Genomic DNA, 18,746 nt, shown 5'->3' with positions numbered 1-18,746 from the left:
ACAAGAACATATGTATTTTCACATGGTTTGCCAGAATATCATACCATTTACGCGGTACTTCTCGATATGAAGCCCATAGCATAGAAGGACATAGCATATGAAGCTATTGATAACTTGCACAATATAATTCCGAAGATATAGACCGGAAATTATTTGTCTAGAAACATCGAAACTTTAGCGAGGTGCAGTGTGCTGCAAACCACTGAGTAACTAGAAACTTATCCTGTCTGTGAAGATCTTTACACGAAAACTAGAAAAAAAAGAGGAAACTGATATTTCCAGTCGCAAATACCAATGTCGGTGATATAACACATTCCATATCATCTCTATAATTTGCAAAGTCAACTAAGGTGCTCCTCATGTATAGAGAACCAGCATACATGTCTTCCACCTGTCTTTCACCTGCTAGATACACACACCGCAATCGATGTTCTCTCTACCAGATAGAGGTGGGAAATGTGCAGAAGAAATCAACAGGACAATTTACATAGGAGGGAATAATGATCCAGTGTAAACACACATCCCTATCTTATCTTCTCGAATTTCCATGGACAACACACACGATCACGAAGGCTGTCCAACACATGGTGAGCATTGGTTCACTATTCAGCCATCTAGAGGGCGACACGATTAAGTCAGCTACATTCCTGTACACCAATCGGTCTTTCCATTTGGACGGCTCCTTTCAGTAGCTGGAAACGTGAATCATTCACTCTGCAGCCCACCACTCGCTCATGAGACAGAATCGTCCTAGGAAATTGGCGACATATATTTTATCACTGTACTTATAAAGCCTGATGCTCAAGGCGAACATATGATGCATCCCCTACTATTAAGCATAATACTTCACGAATAACTGGTTGCTGAAGATACGAAACAATACTGAGCGAAAATCAGCGATGGGTGGATATGTCTCATAAGTTTTTCTTGCAAGTGTGTGTATGTGTGTATTTAACCAGGGACCTAGAAACGACAGAGAGGCTTCGACCCGCCATAGCCCTCAGTGATTTTTGCTCCCAATCCCCACCTGGGAATGTCTTGTACCAGATGAGTCCAACCCCAAATGTTTACATGGTAGAGTAATTATGGTGTACAAGTGCGGGGACACAGTGTTTGTGCAGCAATCGCCAACATAGTTCTTGTGAGTGGTACCACAGTGCCTTAGAAAGAGAAACAAACCATCTTACAAGCCACCAGATGTTAAAAAACACGACCACAACGACTATGTTACTGTCCCAGCCAGTCTTGGTTCTATAGATGCTCACAAGTATCGCCAATGATATACATGTCAAAAACAATACAAGCCTTATAAATCGAGGTATGGCATTATCTCTGAATGAGGTGGTTTTTTCAGATACTGAATATAGACGGTGGTCACTGGAGTGTTTATTAACAGACCAACAGTATGGTTACACATCGCTGATTGTATAAGCTCGTAATAAAATCACCGAATTTAGAAAGTGATTCAGTTAAGGAACTCAGTATGAAGCCAGTATTTGCAACTCCCTCATGCCTCCACTAGATATTTCTCCAGTATTTATAATGCATTCTTTCTCAATGCCACATCAGAGGTTCTGCTGTACATCCGCTGGGTTGTAGGTGATGCTTGATTGAGAATGATCACATACAGTAGACGATGTGCTGATTGAGGTCATAAGAAATCTTCACTAGCTTTTCAGATCTCCAGTGCTATGCTTTCCAATAGTAATGCTGTCTGTGATTTGGAATCAAGTCTTTCCATTCAACCACATACCTGTGTTGAATCCTGCGGAGAAGTCTTTTTAAGATCACAGGCACCAGTGACTCATATTTCTGGCACTCTTCTATATCAAAACCAGTCACCTTTTTCGACCCCATCTACTACAGTAAAATTCCAATGTGGTTTTAGATAGTCCCTATGCATCTTGCAACCACTCCTCAGACTTTTCACCGCCATCCTGACAGCTTTGCGCATTTGATCATTCCAACATAAGTCGGAACTGGGCAGAAATTGGGGAGAGCTATATCTACCATATTCTGCACAATCTAAGCTGAGTTAGCGCAACAGAGCCGTGTTTTGACCATTCGATGGAAATGGGAACATGTTGACATACCTCCGCCAACAATTTACGATTTGTAAGGTCAGCACCAAACAAAGCCCGATCCTGCTACACGAGGTAGTATAAAGAGAATACAAACAGTTACGGTGGTATTTCTTATCAGGAAAATTAGGAAGAGTCAACATCACTCAGGTACCGCAGTCCAAAGCAGATCCGCATCCCTCAGGGTCCATTCACATTTATCACCCCAACATTCTATCATCATTATTCCATACCATCCAACAGAGAAAAATTTACGAACAACAAAAGCTCCACTACCTTCATCCAATAGAGAACTCAAAAGATTTTTACCGCATCTCTCTCTTTCCATATATCGAAAACAAATACCGTCTGCATGCCAGCATTGAGCACATGTGGTAATCCTATTAAATATACAGATATTGATCCACTGGAGCAGGCAGCCAGTGAATGAATGAAGTCGCTTGCAGAGACCAATGCTGAGTGTCAAATCCCGTACTGTAGGAAGAGGAAGATGGCCATATCCCACAGACTATACTGTCAGTCGCAAGAGAGGCTCCCCTGTATCACTGTTTGATGCATTGTTTTTCTTCTGCTGTAACATGCTTTGTACACGATCATACATTTTGTTTTTTCTGTCACAGCTTTGAGGTCTGTGCCAGGTTCTAATCCGTTGCCTCTCACAGAAAACTAGACATTGCACGGTGTAAATCATGTTGTTGTTGCTGCCACCACAACACACACACACACACACACGCACTGGATGATTTTAAATAAAAGACAGTCACAACATAAGGAAACTTGAAGAGCTTTACAAACTGCTGTCAAAGGTGACTGACGACCTGTGATGTGAAAGCTGATGACTCTGTGTTCCGTTTCATTTGATTCCTCATATTGCAGTCATGTACATGATCACTGTTTCGGTGCTATCCACCCCCAGAACGTGTTACCCCTCCCCCAAGACTCTTTCTCCATCTCAAGCAAGTAATGTCAGTCAATAATAATAATAATAAATCATTATGTGCTAATCAACAGCATACGAGTGAACGGATGGGATGGAAAAGACACTGTGAATGTACTATAATAATAAGCATCATAAATGATAGTGCGAACAATTTCAGCAATTTTACAGTAATTTCAACACTACCCAATGAAACGACTGCATGTTTCCCAATTTCAGTATCTTCGCTAAACCTCCCCTCCTCTACTTCGCGAGTACCATCGCAAATGTGGATAGATGACTGTAGAGAACGTCCATTCATTGTTAATTTACAAACATATACATCATCAAAGTATACCAGACAGCGATCTACATATTTCTAGCACCTTGAGCATTGTGTGTAATTTACCACCTGTCTCTATGCAGATGGAAGTCACAGGGCATCCTCACATCCTTAGGATAAAGTTAGGGGCTGAAAGGTCCCCTCACACTGTCTTTGACCAATCCACCCTGCAACACCGTTACCGATTTAATCTGCAGCTGACCAAGAGTAGACCACTACATTCCACATCTCATGAATGGATGGAGCTTGCCGAGTCCGCACCTCTCCAATTGCAAGGGATTCCTCTGGATGTGTTCATGTCGAAGACGTTAGCATCCCTTATCGGTGTATAGTAGTAGATCTGAAAGTGTTGTGATGTAATAGCAGACGTTTAAGAAGAACACGAAACGGGTGGTTTTTATGCATGATGAATCGCCAGACAGATGGATTTCGAACAATTTTACATAAATCAACTACAATATCAAACCTGCAGCATTGTTCTCGTGCCTGGATCAGTACCGGGAAGGTATTGGTAGGAGAATACATAAACACATGCACTCCTAAGGCTACACGGTTCTGCACTTAAAACAGGCTATAATGTTAAAAAAATGTTCAAATGTGTGTGAAATCTTATGGGACTTAATTGCTAAGGTCATCAGTCCCTAAGCTTACACACTACTTAACTTCAATTGTTCTATGGACAAACACACACACCCATGCCCGAGGGAGGACTCGAACCTCCGCCGGGATCAGCCGCACAGTCCATGACTGCAGCACCCTAGACCGCTCGGCTAATCCCGCGCGGCATATTGCAGATTGCTTCAGTTTCCGAGCTATGAGTCTTATGGAATGTAACGCTGTCAATATTACAACGTAAGAAATACATTTATAGCGCATGACACACACGCTTCTTGCATGTTTCTCTACGATAAACTATGGTAACAAGCTGTAAAATATCGACTCCGTGTGATACATGCACTATCAAGCTTTCCAGAGATGTATAGCGTCCACTGTTCACATCCGATCACGGTTCATAAATTATACTATGCTCACATCAGTCCCTTAAAAATGGTCGTTAGTAATGCAGAATATCTTTTACAAGGAAACAGGTAAACACATAGCAGAGACGTTTGACATGTGAAATTACACGTCATGCCGCCACTAACTCTGTAAACAGGACATCTGTCAAGCAGATATATACACGGGGATTGCATGCCTTACAAACACCTGTCGCCAACTTAGAATCACCTCAGTTATGTAACTGAAGTCTCGATTTTATACCCAAGATGCGACAGGGAAAGGGAGTACGTCACATAAATCTTCGTTCGTGTAGAGGTATGAGTCGGAACAGGATGGTCACTTTTCTTCACAAATGAGGTGGAAGTCCTCTGATGACCGAGAGGTTTGTTGTTAACGATCACAAGTAGACACTGCTCTAAATCACACAAAGAACATGCGGTTATACGAAAGTTGAACGTAGGTTATGTCACACAACTGATGCATCCTGACAAAACAACGGAAAAAATGGTCAAGTGATCTGCAGCAACATCTCCCTCCCTCTCTAGAATGCATCATCATTCTGCCATTAAATCGTACCTCGTTACAGTTCCACCTCATCTGATCACTCCATCCACTCTCTGTCATCCTTTAACGCAGATGCATGTAATTTAAGAGGCAGATGTTTCCCTGTTTTCCTGAAAAGCGTCAAATACAGTAGCCAACTCGCGTGTATCACTATTACCTCAATAGATATACAGTAGATAGTTGCCTTGACAGAAAAAAAAGTGACTGTTTCCCTGACTCCTGGCGCTTCCAGGTCAACGTTTTCTCGGATTCCGTTTGCTGTCACATATTCGTTCCCATGTACAAGAACTGTTATGCGCCAACCAGAAGACACGCAAGTACTTCCTCACTCTCTCCGCATATTGGTGTATTTCCCTCAATTTATACGTATTTTCCGTTATTTTTCGTAATTCTATCGATTTTATGTCACTTCTACTCATGCGATCACGACATCACTTCTCGTTCAGTGTTCTAAAATTGCTGTAAATTAGTACAGCTGCCTACACCTAGCGCAAATGTACTATTTTTCTGGTCGGGCTGCATAGTATAGCACTGTACTCGAATGCATCGAGTCGCCTCCACCCACATACTCTACATTTGCTGTGCATTTGCTCTGTTTTCTGTATGCCTGTGTATGCGCAGGTGTCACAGACGTGACGTGAGGCTGCGATCGTAATATTTAATTTTAAGTACAGTGGTAAAATATATGTGGAAAATTTCCTAGGACGATTCTGTCTCAAGAGTGAGGAGTACGTGGCGGCCGTGGGCTGTGGCAGGGGTGATTCATGTTTCCACCTAATGGCAAGATTCGTCTGAATGCAAAAACTGGTTGGGGTACAGGAATGTTGCTGGCTTAACCATGTCGCCCTCTTGGCAGCTGAATAGTGAACCAATGCTCACTATGTGTTGGACAGCCTTCGTGGTCGCATGTGATCTCCATGGAAATTTGAGAAGATTAAATATGGACATGTGTTTGCACTGGATCATTATTCCTTCCTATGTAAATAGGCCTGTTGATTTCTTCTGCACATTTCCCACCTCTATCTGGTAGAGAGAACAGCGATCGCGGTGTGTGCATCTAGCAGGTGAAAGATGGGTGGAAGGCACATATGCTGGTTCTCACTACATAGGATTTCTATAGCGCATCCAGAGGGCGACTTGGCTGTTATTTACATATACATGAGACGTCAGTATAACACTGACAACCTTTTAGCTGCACCTGAGTTGGTGAGCCACTATGCGAACAGTGCCAAGGTAAACACGTGTTTCGATGGGAATTTCTCAGCTCTCAAGTATGAAAAGAATGTTGCTGCCTCATGTTTGCGGGACCCGAATGGACATCTGCACATGGCTCAGCAGCTGATGGCCATGTCGTCACTTTGCAGGGTCCACCGGTGCTTTCAACTCCTGGAAGAGCGTGCGGCAGCATAATGTGCGGTCGAATGGACAGTTAACAGCAGGCGGTGTGTGCTTCACAATCGAAAGATTTTTAACTGTATAATTATATGTGATGTGCGTTTCATGACAGTATTCCTTCTGCAATCGGCATAACAAGAAGGGCGATCGATTTCGTTACTTCTTTGTGACGTGAATTTTTCGAAACAGCAGATATGATGAGCAAGAGAAATCCAACCCCCACAAACTGAATTTTTTATAAATAAACAATATACCCTTAAATTTCACTTCGTGAAATCCTTCCTCTCCATTGCAGAACCACAAATTTCCAGGTAGAGAAGGGGTGGAGGAGAGGGGGCAGAGGGTGGGGGGCGAAGGGTGGGGGGTGGGATCGATTTCCTGAAAAACTCTTTAAATAAATAAATAAAATATTCCATACAATGCCTTGAATCCCTTAAATTGTTTAAATAACAATATTCCACACATTGTCTAAATTGTTTAAACAATATTCCATACACTGAAATCTATTTGCTGACAAATTCTACAAGTAAATAAACAAACTACATTACATACACTGCCGTAAATAATTAAACAATATTCCATATGTTGGGCTAATTAATTAATTGATCAATTTAATCAAGTATCAATCAAATTGATAAGATTGTGAGGGGCTATTCCAATTACTCAGACCTGAAGTGTACCTGTAGCAGCGAGGGGGAGGGGGTGAGTCGGAGGTTTCCTAAAAGGTGAAGGAAGGGGGTTGGGGTGGGGTAACAATGGGTTAAGGACCTGTCAATCAAAAGGAAGGATCCTTTTAGGAGAACAATAAGTTAAGGACCAGTCAATCAAAGGAGAACAATAGGTTAATGACCTGCCCATCATAGGAGAACAATAGGTTCGCTCATGAGTGCATACCTGCCCCTGATGTAGGCAGGCTACACTAACAAAATGCGCTGATGTCCTTGTTGCCCCACTACTGATATGTCCAGTGTTCGACCAAAAGTGGAGCTCTTCTGATCTCTTCTCGATGATCTTTGAGAGGTGTCAAGGGAGCATTGCGCATTCTACTTGCTGTTTTTATTGTCAGAGTTCCAGCTTCTATCTCAGTGACTACTTTTTGTAATGTTCCTTGAGTGCAAGATTTAGCTCGATCGCTTTTTCTGACATAATTGCGCGCCATATTGAGGCACCTGAAATAATAAGGTTTTTCAGGCACAAATATTTTATTTAATAAAGTTTTAAGTAAAAATAATAAACACTGAGCAGTCGTGGGGCAAGTGTGTTACTTGTAGACGCTCCTGCCCACTGCTTGTACGCTCTTGCCACGTACTGTATATTCTGAGAGGCAAGAACGAACCCCTTAGTAAACAAAAATCACGTGTAGATATCTTAAAATTAGGTATATATGTGATGTAATAATGCTTTATGTTTACCTAGCATATATATCTACAGGAAGTATCCACAAAACTACAGTTTAATGAACGACAAAAGAAAAATGTAATGCATTCATAGTGACATATGAAGTGGGTTTCAAGTGCCAATTGTTACAACGCAACTTAGAATTTGTTTGCACGCGCACCATTTTACAGTGTTGCCACAGTTTCTAGGGAGTGGAAGATCCACGAAAACTGCCAACATTACCACATAAAAATCTTTTTTGGGTAGGAGATGCACTTGCCCCAAAGTCGCACTTGCCACACCTTACCTTGCAAAAGAACTTGTGCAATTTGGTGAAACATAGCTTTGTGGCCTTACTAAGACAAACATGAGTTTTCTTAATTTGTACATATCCATTGAAAATGGGCTTTTTTTATTCAGATTTTGGCCAGTGACTTTGAAACATTTTCTACATAACATTTAGCATAAAAAATATTACAAAGGAAAATTGTAAATAGAGTATTTGCACTTCAGACACATGTATGGCAAATAAACCCTTTGATGGAGGCATATTTGGAATGAATACAGGTATGCTTACAACAATAATCTGGCCAGTTTGTCCGTGGTAGTTAAATAAAAGTATAAATTAAATTACATTGGGGCCAACTAGTACTTGTTCATACTTCATCAACGTTATTGAAGAATATATTATTTTTGTTTTCAAAGAGCTCAAGTCAATTTATTTTTTGTTATGTTAAGCAACACTAAAAACGTTTGTCAGGTGCACTGAATGCTATGTTGAGGTTCTGTTGTATGCAAAACTTAGCCCCTCATTTTGAGTGCTCACCTATTCACTCATGAATTAGTCTGTTACATATTCAGACAGTTAATTGTCATGACTTTAAATTGTAAAAAGAAAAAAGAAGTCAAAGCAGACAGGTGGCGTTGACAGATGAAGTGTTTATTATCGTCTCTTATGTGTGACGGAATGGGAAAAAAAGCGAAACATGGAATCGACAAGTAAAATATTTCTCAGGACGGGAAATTTTGTTACTGAGAAATTTCTGAAAACTTCATTGCAAATTCGTATTGTGTTCAAATGTATGTGAATTCCTAAGGGGCCAAACTGCTGAGATCATCGGTCCCTAGACTTAAACATTACTTAAACTAACTTATGCTAAAAACAACACACACATCCATGGCCGAAGGGAGGGGCCGCGCAATCAGTGATATGGCGCCTCAAACCGTGCGGCCACTCCGCGAGCCAAATTCGTATTCCCAGCATCAATACTATTAATTCAGACTCTCGCAATCTGGATACGCAAAGGAGAATTAGATCAACAGAGTAAAAACGTATCGTAATGACCTCTGGGACGTTTAAATCTGTCACCCTTACGAGGCCAACACAACCAATCATCCACCGGAATTCTGCGTACAACAATGCAAAACGTAAGAGAAACACAACAAACTGAAGGCTTGGAGAAGTGAAATTTAGTCATTCTCCCACCAAAAAATTGAGATCCTCATGGTAGCTGAAGAAACTGAGCGGTTTTAAAATGTCAAACGGACTATCTCATACAAGACTAAATGTTGAATTAAAAGGCTGTACCCTTATCATATTACCTGAAGATCACAGGAAATTAAGCTTCGAATTTTACCTACAGTATTCAGCTTTTCTGTTAGTTCATACTTAAAAAAGTACTTTTTTAACATTTCCCTTAAAAGGTGCCGAGGAGAAGTTCCACTTACTTTCTGCTGGAGCTGTGAGGATAATATTTCTAATAGCGACTGACAACCTACATACATAGAATATTAAACATCAATATCTGTCCAAACATCAACTGAAATGTACTGGACAGTTAATTACCCTTGGTTATGGCACGATTTATACAACATTTCTGCAACTTTGCACTACTCGCAGTTATGCTGATAACTAAACTAATGAATTCCATCTACTTTGTTATTTAACTGTAACCCTGTCTGGAGTATTCGGTAGTGAAAAATAACTGACATTTATTTATAACCGTTAAAAATAACGGTTATAAAAAATAACTGTAACTGTGATAATGGTAACTCCCAAACAACCGTTTGGTCCACCTCTATGTTTGACAGCTGCAATTCATTTATCACCACAGACCACACACATACAACACTGCACCACAGAACACAATAACATCATTGGTTTTCACGAACTTTGTTGCAGATACTAAATGAGCCCCCGTGGTGGAAGCGAGTGTCGTCGTGGGACATGGGCCATGAAGTGTACGTAGTGGCTGGAATGAGTCACGCACTCTTGTCGTCGGTCGACATTGGCTGGTCGTTGCTCCTGCAGTAGGGATTATGGTGCCAGTACTGAAGGCTGCTGTAGTCTCAGTGCAGCAGGTGGTGGCTCTTCTTTGAATACACTCCTGGAAATTGAAATAAGAACACCGTGAATTCATTGTCCCAGGAAGGGGAAACTTTATTGACACATTCCTGGGGTCAGATACATCACATGATCACACTGACAGAACCACAGGCACATAGACACAGGCAACAGAGCATGCACAATGTCGGCACTAGTACAGTGTATATCCACCTTTCGCAGCAATGCAGGCTGCTATTCTCCCATGGAGACGATCGTAGAGATGCTGGATGTAGTCCTGTGGAACGGCTTGCCATGCCATTTCCACCTGGCGCCTCAGTTGGACCAGCGTTCGTGCTGGACGTGCAGACCGCGTGAGACCATGCTTCATCCAGTCCCAAACATGCTCAATGGGGGACAGATCCGGAGATCTTGCTGGCCAGGGTAGTTGACTTACACCTTCTAGAGCACGTTGGGTGGCACGGGATACATGCGGACGTGCATTGTCCTGTTGGAACAGCAAGTTCCCTTGCCGGTCTAGGAATGGTAGAACGATGGGTTCGATGACGGTTTGGATGTACCATGCACTATTCAGTGTCCCCTCGACGATCACCAGTGGTGTACGGCCAGTGTAGGAGATCGCTCCCCACACCATGATGCCGGGTGTTGGCCCTGTGTGCCTCGGTCGTATGCAGTCCTGATTGTGGCGCTCACCTGCACGGCGCCAAACACGCATACGACCATCATTGGCACCAAGGCAGAAGCGACTCTCATCGCTGAAGACGACACATCTCCATTCGTCCCTCCATTCACGCCTGTCGCGACACCACTGGAGGCGGGCTGCACGATGTTGGGGCGTGAGCGAAAGACGGCCTAACGGTGTGCGGGACCGCAGCCCAGCTTCATGGAGACGGTTGCGAATGGTCCTCGCCGATACTCCAGGAGCAACAGTGTCCCTAATTTGCTGGGAAGTAGCGGTGCGGTCCCCTACGGCACTGCGTAGGATCCTACGGTCTTGGCGTGCATCCGTGCGTCGCTGCGGTCCGGTCCCAGGTCGACGGGCACGTGCACCTTCCGCCGACCACTGGCGACAACATCGATGTACTGTGGAGACCTCACGCCCCACGTGTTGAGCAATTCGGCGGTACGTCCACCCGGCCTCCCGCATGCCCACTATACGCCCTCGCTCAAAGTCCGTCAACTGCACATACGGTTCACGTCCACGCTGTCGCGGCATGCTACCAGTGTTAAAGACTGCGATGGAGCTCCGTATGCCACGGCAAACTGGCTGACACTGACGGCGGAGGTGCACAAATGCTGCGCAGCTAGCGCCATTCGACGGCCAACACCGCGGTTCCTGGTGTGTCCGCTGTACCATGCGTGTGATCATTGATTGTAGAGCCCTCTCGCAGTGTCCGGAGCAAGTATGGTGGGTCTGACACACCGGTGTCAATGTGTTCTTTTTTCCATTTCCAGGAGTGTATGTATGCGGGTCTGACGCGGTTAATGGTAACATTTGTAAGCTTGTCATTTACCACAATGTCTAAAGTCTGCTTCGTCGTAGGACACAAGATGGGCCAGTGTACGGCAGTTGGCGCAGTTGTTGAATACAGTTCATTCAATTTATGCAGTTTTCCAGGTCACAGGGTTGTGTGGTTGCGACGTGGTCTCTTAATTGTAGAAGGAATTCCGACTGATTTTGAGTTTTTTAACTGTAGAGAGCTGCCTCAAAAAATTCCCCAGGAAGACGCAGTGGTTTACTGTAGACTAATTCTGCAGCTGAGGAGTACAGATCCTGCTTATATGTGATTCTTACGCCCAGGAGAACTACCAGAATGACAGAAGTCCAGGATGTACCATGGAACGTGAGCGCTACCTTCAGGGAATGGTGCCATCTCTTGACAAGGTAGTTACTAGTGGGTTGTAGCTAGCAGTTTTATGTTGTAAATAACCGCAGAATCTAGGCAGCTGGGCAAACAGTTCCGATTCAAATGCCTGCCTTGATCGGTGGTTATACGGAGCAGCAGCCAAACGTAGCTAGCCAAGTTGGTGTGAAGGCAGAGGCTAAGGTTTCTGCATTGATGTTGTCCACAGATGTTGCCTCTGGCCAGCGTGTAAATTGGTCGATCATTGTAAGGAAATATCCTGGCCGTTCGATGGAGCGAGCGGTCCCACAACGTGAAGGTGTACAATGAGAGGCAAAAAGATTGCTCTGCCCACATAATTTAGAGTCCAAGACCTGAGTCGGAACAAGGCCCCAGGAGTAGACAACATTCCATTGGAACTACTGACGGCCTTGGGAGAGCCAGTCCTGTCAAAACTCTACCATCTGGTGATCAAGATGTATGAAACAGGCGAAATACCCTCAGACTTCAAGGAGAATATAATAATTCCAATCCCAAAGAAAGCAGGTGTTGACAGATGTGAAAATTACCGAACAATCAGTTTAATAAGCCACAGCTGCAAAATACTAACACGAATTCTTTACAGACGAATGGAAAAACTAGTAGAAGCCGACCTCGGGGAAGATCAGTTTGGATTCTGTAGAAACACTGGAACACGTGAGGCAATACTGACCTTACGACTTATCTTAGAAGAAAGATTAAGGAAAGGCAAACTTACGTTTCTAGCATTTGTAGACTTAGAGAAAGCTTTTGACAATGTTGACTGGAATACTCTCTTTCAAATTCTAAAGGTGGCAGGGGTAAAATACAGGGAGCGAAAGGCTATTTACAATTTGTACAGAAACCAGATGGCAGTTATAAGAGTCAAGAGGCATGAAAGGGAAGCAGCGGTTGGGAAGGGAGCGAGACGGGGTTGTAGCTTGTCCCCAATGTTATTCAATCTGTATATTGAGCAAGCAGTAAAGGAAACAAAAGAAAAATTCGGAGTAGGTATTAAAATCCATGGAGAAGAAATAAAAACTTTGAGGTTCGCCGATGTCATTGTAATTCTGTCAGAGACAGCAAAGGACTTGGAAGAGCAGTTGAATGGAATGGACAGTGTCTTGAAAGGAGGATATAAGATGAACATCAACAAAAGCAAAACGAGGATAATGGAATGTAGTCGAATTAAGTCGGGTGATGCTGAGGGAATTAGATTAGGAAATGAGACACTTAAAGTAGTAAAGGAGTTTTGCTATTTGGGGAGCAAAATAACTGATGATGGTCGAAGTAGAGAGGATATAAAATGTAGACTGGCAATGGCAAGGAAAGCGTTTCTGAAGAAGAGAAATTTGTTAACATCGAGTATAGATTTAAGTGTCAGGAAGTCATTTCTGAAAGTATTTGTATGGAGTGTAGCCATGTATGGAAGTGAAACATGGACGATAAATAGTTTGGACAAGAAGAGAATAGAAGCTTTCGAAATGTGGTGCTACAGAAGAATGTTGAAGATTAGATGGGTAGATCACATAACTAATGAGGAAGTATTGAATAGGATTGGGGAGAAGAGAAGTTTGTGGCACAACTTGACCAGAAGAAGGGATCGGTTGGTAGGACATGTTCTGAGGCATCAAGGGATCACCAATTTAGTATTGGAGGGCAGAGTGGAGGGTAAAAATCGTAGAGGGAGACCAAGAGATGAATACACTAAGCAGATCCAGAAGGATGTAGGCTGCAGTAGGTACTGGGAGATGAAGAAGCTCGCACAGGATGGAGTAGCATGGAGAGCTGCATCAAACCAGTCTCAGGACTGAAGACCACAACAACAACAACAACAACAGAACAGAGCATTGCGCATGCCCAAGTCCAATAGTGCCAGTGTTCACAATTCGACATCTGCATGGATTCTCTGCAAATCGCATTAAAGTGCCTGGCAGACTGTCTGTGAAACTTCAGCTTGATGTCTACACCTCCAAATAGAAGCAATATAATAGTTAGAATACAAAATATGTCGAGATTCATTACAAGTTATCATATAATTTCTTTTGAAGATTAGTATTTGGGCATGTAGAAGCGGTTGAAATATGAGAACTCCGCGTTCGTAGAATTACTACAACGATGAGCGTTTCATGTCTGTTTAAATGGTTGAGTGGATAGGCTGACGGTTTATGAACATAGAGGATGCACGTTCGAATCTAACTGGAGACAGTTTTTTTATGTAGATCTGTGCAGGTAATATTTTTGACATTAATTCACTACAAATTGTGCAATTTTAGGCTTTTCTAGGTTCCACATTCCACATTCCAGACAAATGGTCACAGCAAAAATGGAAAATGAATGTATTTATTTGTAATTACTTCGACCGCCATTTGGCTGATGTCATAGGTCTGCTTCAAAATAGCTGATGTGAATGTTCGCAAGTGTATAATTGCTCTCTTTGAAAGTGGTGTTAGTACATCTGAGATAGGTCACCGTTATAGTGTTGACACTTCCACAGCATGGAGATGGATTAGACGATTTAGAGATAATGGTGTGGTAGTGAGATGTCCAATACCCGGAAGACCACAAGTCTCTACACAGAGACAAGATGAAGAATTGGCCAGGGCAGCCCTTCGCTCCTTTACCAATCATCCAGGAACTAAGGAGAGCTTCACATTTCACAGGCTTGTCAAGAGCTGCTCTCAGATGATTAAAGGATCATGGAGGCAAGTGCCATCATGCTCTTGTCAAAGAACGGTTGTCTGGTTAGACTAGCAGTTGTGAGTTCCTGAGAAGATGTCGATTGGAGGAAAGTCACAATGATTCTCTGGTGACTGCATAATTGAGACACGGGCAGAGGTCCTGCTCTTGTTTACTGCACAGATGAGCAACGACATGACACATGCTTCATCCCATGCACACTAGAAGTGGATGCATCAGTGTGAAATGTTGGGGCTGGATGTCCTACATGTGTACAGGAACTTTAGAATGTATCCAAGGCAAGTTCAATTCAGTATGCTACGAACATGTACTTGAAAATGTAATCATCCCTGGACCTTGACTTTGGAACCGTGAAGGACGTCTCCCATACCAACATGATAATCATCCATCACACACTAGCATTAGTACTCAGAGCTGGTTTCAAAGGAGGGGGAATATTATTCAGTGCTTTCTGTGACATTCAAAGTCACCTTATCTCAATCCTATAGAGAGCGAATGGGTTCAACTTAAGAAGACTGTGTGACAATTGGCCAAACGCTCCTCCAGGAACTGTGAATGCCCTGTGGAATTTGGTTCATTCTTCATGGAAGAGAACTGTCATGATGAGGACTTTTTCCATAGGTTTGGAAATTCTGTGCCTCAAAGGATCCAAGCTTTTCTCGATACCAATGACAAGTGGACAAAATAATGAAGCTATAGTAGCCTACTTTTCATTTTACTTTATTTCATTTTTCTGTAAAAGGCCTACACAGTTACTGGGCCAAAAATATTAATTTCGAAATACAAATCTACTTGTTACTGTATTATTTGTATTTTTATGGGAGATCAGATGAATATCACCCTCTGAGGAAGATTATTTTTATTGTTTTGGGAGGTCAGATAAATATTACCTTGCAAGGAAGCTATTTTTAGACATCAAATTCACAAATAGTAATTAATCCATTACTGAAGATAATACTGAAAAATAAAAAAATAATATAATAAGAAAAAGTAAATAAAGAACAAAACATTCCCATTGCGATAAAAAGGTTACAGCGACTTTCGATCAGACACATACTACAACAACCAGTACAGTAAGCTGACACGCTACCAAGCATCTACTGATCTCTTACTTTTAGCTTAACGATCGAATAGAACTACCGTAGTTGAAGAACGAACATTAAATTGGAAACAACAGATATCATTCGTGTAAACCGCGTGTACAGTGAGAGTTGGCAATACTCTCTTAGGATTTAAAGGTTGGCTACAGCATGCAACACAAGCTCTGGAATCTAAGATGTTGTTGTCACTCTTCGCAGCGCGCGGATTAATTAGTGGCAGTTTGGAAGCCAGTGTAGGAGCCCACATGCTGTGGTGCACACGTGTGTTGGGCGAGGGGTCGTCACTGAGCTGCCGTACTGCCATGTCCGCTAGCAATGACACAGGATTTGGTATTAAGTTGATATTTTTTATAATTCGCAGTGCGCTTATTAATTTAAAGAAAAGGGTTTGTGTATGTGCGTAGCAGCAGATGGTACTTTTGATAATGATAGGAGTTGAATTTTTAAGGGAAATCATTGTTAGGCAAGTAGATTAAGTACTGATTTTTGTCATTGATTTCTCTTGTAATTGTCAGGAAATTGTTTCACTATATATTTAATTGAGAAGTATTTCAGTCTGTCTCAAGAGTTTGATTAATTTGTAATATTGCTTTAATGCCACTGGAGGCAGATTTACATACAAAGCGATTGTTCAAAGAGCTTCTAGCGTTTTGTTAATTGAATGGAAAGAATCACTTTCAGAATATAGTTTTTTAAAAAAGGAATTACTTGTTTGGGCTATCATTTATCGAGTTTAGATTTGACCAAACCCTTTCTCTTGAATTATATGTAGTAGTAGTAAGCAGCAGCAGCCACAGCAACAGCAGGAGCCGCCATACAGAACTTGCATTGCACTCAGCATGAATAACAGGTTTTTTATGTTTTTGTTAAATAATGGAATGCAGCAGATCAAGCAGTGGCAACAGAAAGACCAAGTAAGTTATTTGTTATGCACAGGACCGATTAAAAAAAATAAAGTGTAGGCGATCTGTGTAATAGCAAAGTTAACAAGAGTACAAGCATGAGACTTTCAGTAGAAAACACGAGATAAGAAGATAGAGATCTCGACTTTCACCTGGCAACCCTGCCAGGATACGTTTTTTTTTTTTTTGGATGAGTCGTAGTTAGATATGCTTTGTCTTTCTACCGCCAACTGCAAGCTTACGCAACAGTAATCATTAGTGGCGGCACAGCATTTTGATCACTTGCGCACTGCTTTGTATTAACACACAATTTTATTTCAGCAGTTTTGTCTTTGAATTTGTTGGTGCATTGTGTAATAGTTAATTGAACAGTGGTATTTTTAGGATAGTGGTGTATTTTAGTGACATGTTTTCGTTCGTATTGCGACAATGATGACGAGAGCACAAAATAAAATGGAGAAGAATGCAGATGCTACTGCAAACGCAAACGTAGATACGGTTCCGAACACGAATGTAGAAACGGTTTCAAACACAGTTGGCAAAATTCGGAACAGAGAGTATAAAATTCTTTTGAGAATATTGAGATCCAGGAATTTTCGAACAATACTGTGGATAATCGGAATGTAGGCGATCATTTACCAACAATGCGTGATGAACAACTGTGTGCTACACGCAACTTAGGACATGACGTCCGAACTCATTATGAGAAATTCCAGCGTTGCTTTCGCCTCAAAAGTGCAGAGTAATTTTGTTTTCCCCACTTTCGGTGGAAATTCAGGTCTCGTTGCTGCTCTAATAGAGCGTAATTTTGCCTTTCCTTCTGTTAGTGGAAATGCAGGTACTGCTTCTGCTTTAACAGTGAAGAGTAACGTTGTACTCCCTGGTACCAGTAATGATGTTTTACAATTATTACTGAGTAAACTCACTGAATTTTGTGACAGACAGGAGAGTAAACTCACTGAACTTAACAACAATAACGCAAATAATTTCAAATCGTTTCAGAACGAAATTAACGAGAATCTCATATTGTATGGGGCTGAGGCGAATTTAAATCGTAAATTTGAATAAATGGCCAGTCAGTTGAAAAGTCAGGTACGGGAAGATTTCAAATCAGATATTAATAATCTTGTATCCCGACTTGATCACGTACAAAGTGTTGATATTGTTGAAGTGAAACGACAGACATCACAACAAGAAATGCAAGTATAGGAATTAGCGAAAAATGTCGATTTATTGCAATTACAGACCACCAATGAAGTTTCAAACATAGAAACTCAATTAACGACAATAGCTAAACAGATAGATGAAATATCCATGAAAGTGACGGAACTGAGTAGCGGGTTAGATACGAGGTCAGATGACACTCAGCCGGTACCGATCGCGGATACCGAAGAATTTCAGCCTCTGCAACGTTTTAAACAAAGGCAGATGACAATCAGCAAAATAAACGTGACATGAATAATATACAGGAACAGCTTGCCAGCATCGAAGAAAAGATCGATTGCAGCAATGACACTAGTAGATCTGATAATTACCAAACCGGTAACGACAATGAGTGCGTTAAGTATGGAAATGCTGACCACTTTTCTCGTGAATATGACACGTTTGCGGGACGTAATGAAGAAAACATGAGTCATGCTGTAAAAGAAAACTCATCCGCTAAGAAAAATAACGAGTTTGACTATGAGCATTTTCTCACAGTTAGGAAATTTAAAATTTTTCGGAATGCTAGTCACGAAATCCAGCCTCGAGAGTGGTTACAACAATTTGACTATTTTTTACAACCAACAGTGACACACAGAACACCACTATTTCCAATCATCACAGTCAAATTAAAAAATATGGCTGCCATGGACATCTTCGGGCCAGTAATAAGATCTAGATAAGGCCATTCATATGTTTCGTAGCTGTTGAGCTTTCTTCGAAATTTGTATCATTCATACCTTTACGAAAAGCTACAGCAAAATCAGTTTCTACAGCATTCGTCAAGAATTGCTTGAAGGAAGTAGGGCACGTTGGCAAGTTGATTTCTGACAATGGCCCACAATTCCGTTCCAACAGTTGGCTGAAAACCTTGCGACGCAGGAAAATTAAATCAGTATTTATATCACGTTTTATGCCATCATGCAACCCATCAGAACGTATCATGAAGGAGTTAGGTGA

The sequence above is a fragment of the Schistocerca cancellata genome, chromosome 1, assembly GCF_023864275.1.
Source record: "Schistocerca cancellata isolate TAMUIC-IGC-003103 chromosome 1, iqSchCanc2.1, whole genome shotgun sequence".
NCBI classification, from domain to species: Eukaryota; Metazoa; Arthropoda; class Insecta; order Orthoptera; family Acrididae; genus Schistocerca; species Schistocerca cancellata.
The sequence above is the reverse complement of the archived record's forward strand: the minus strand, read 5'-3'. Positions refer to the sequence as shown.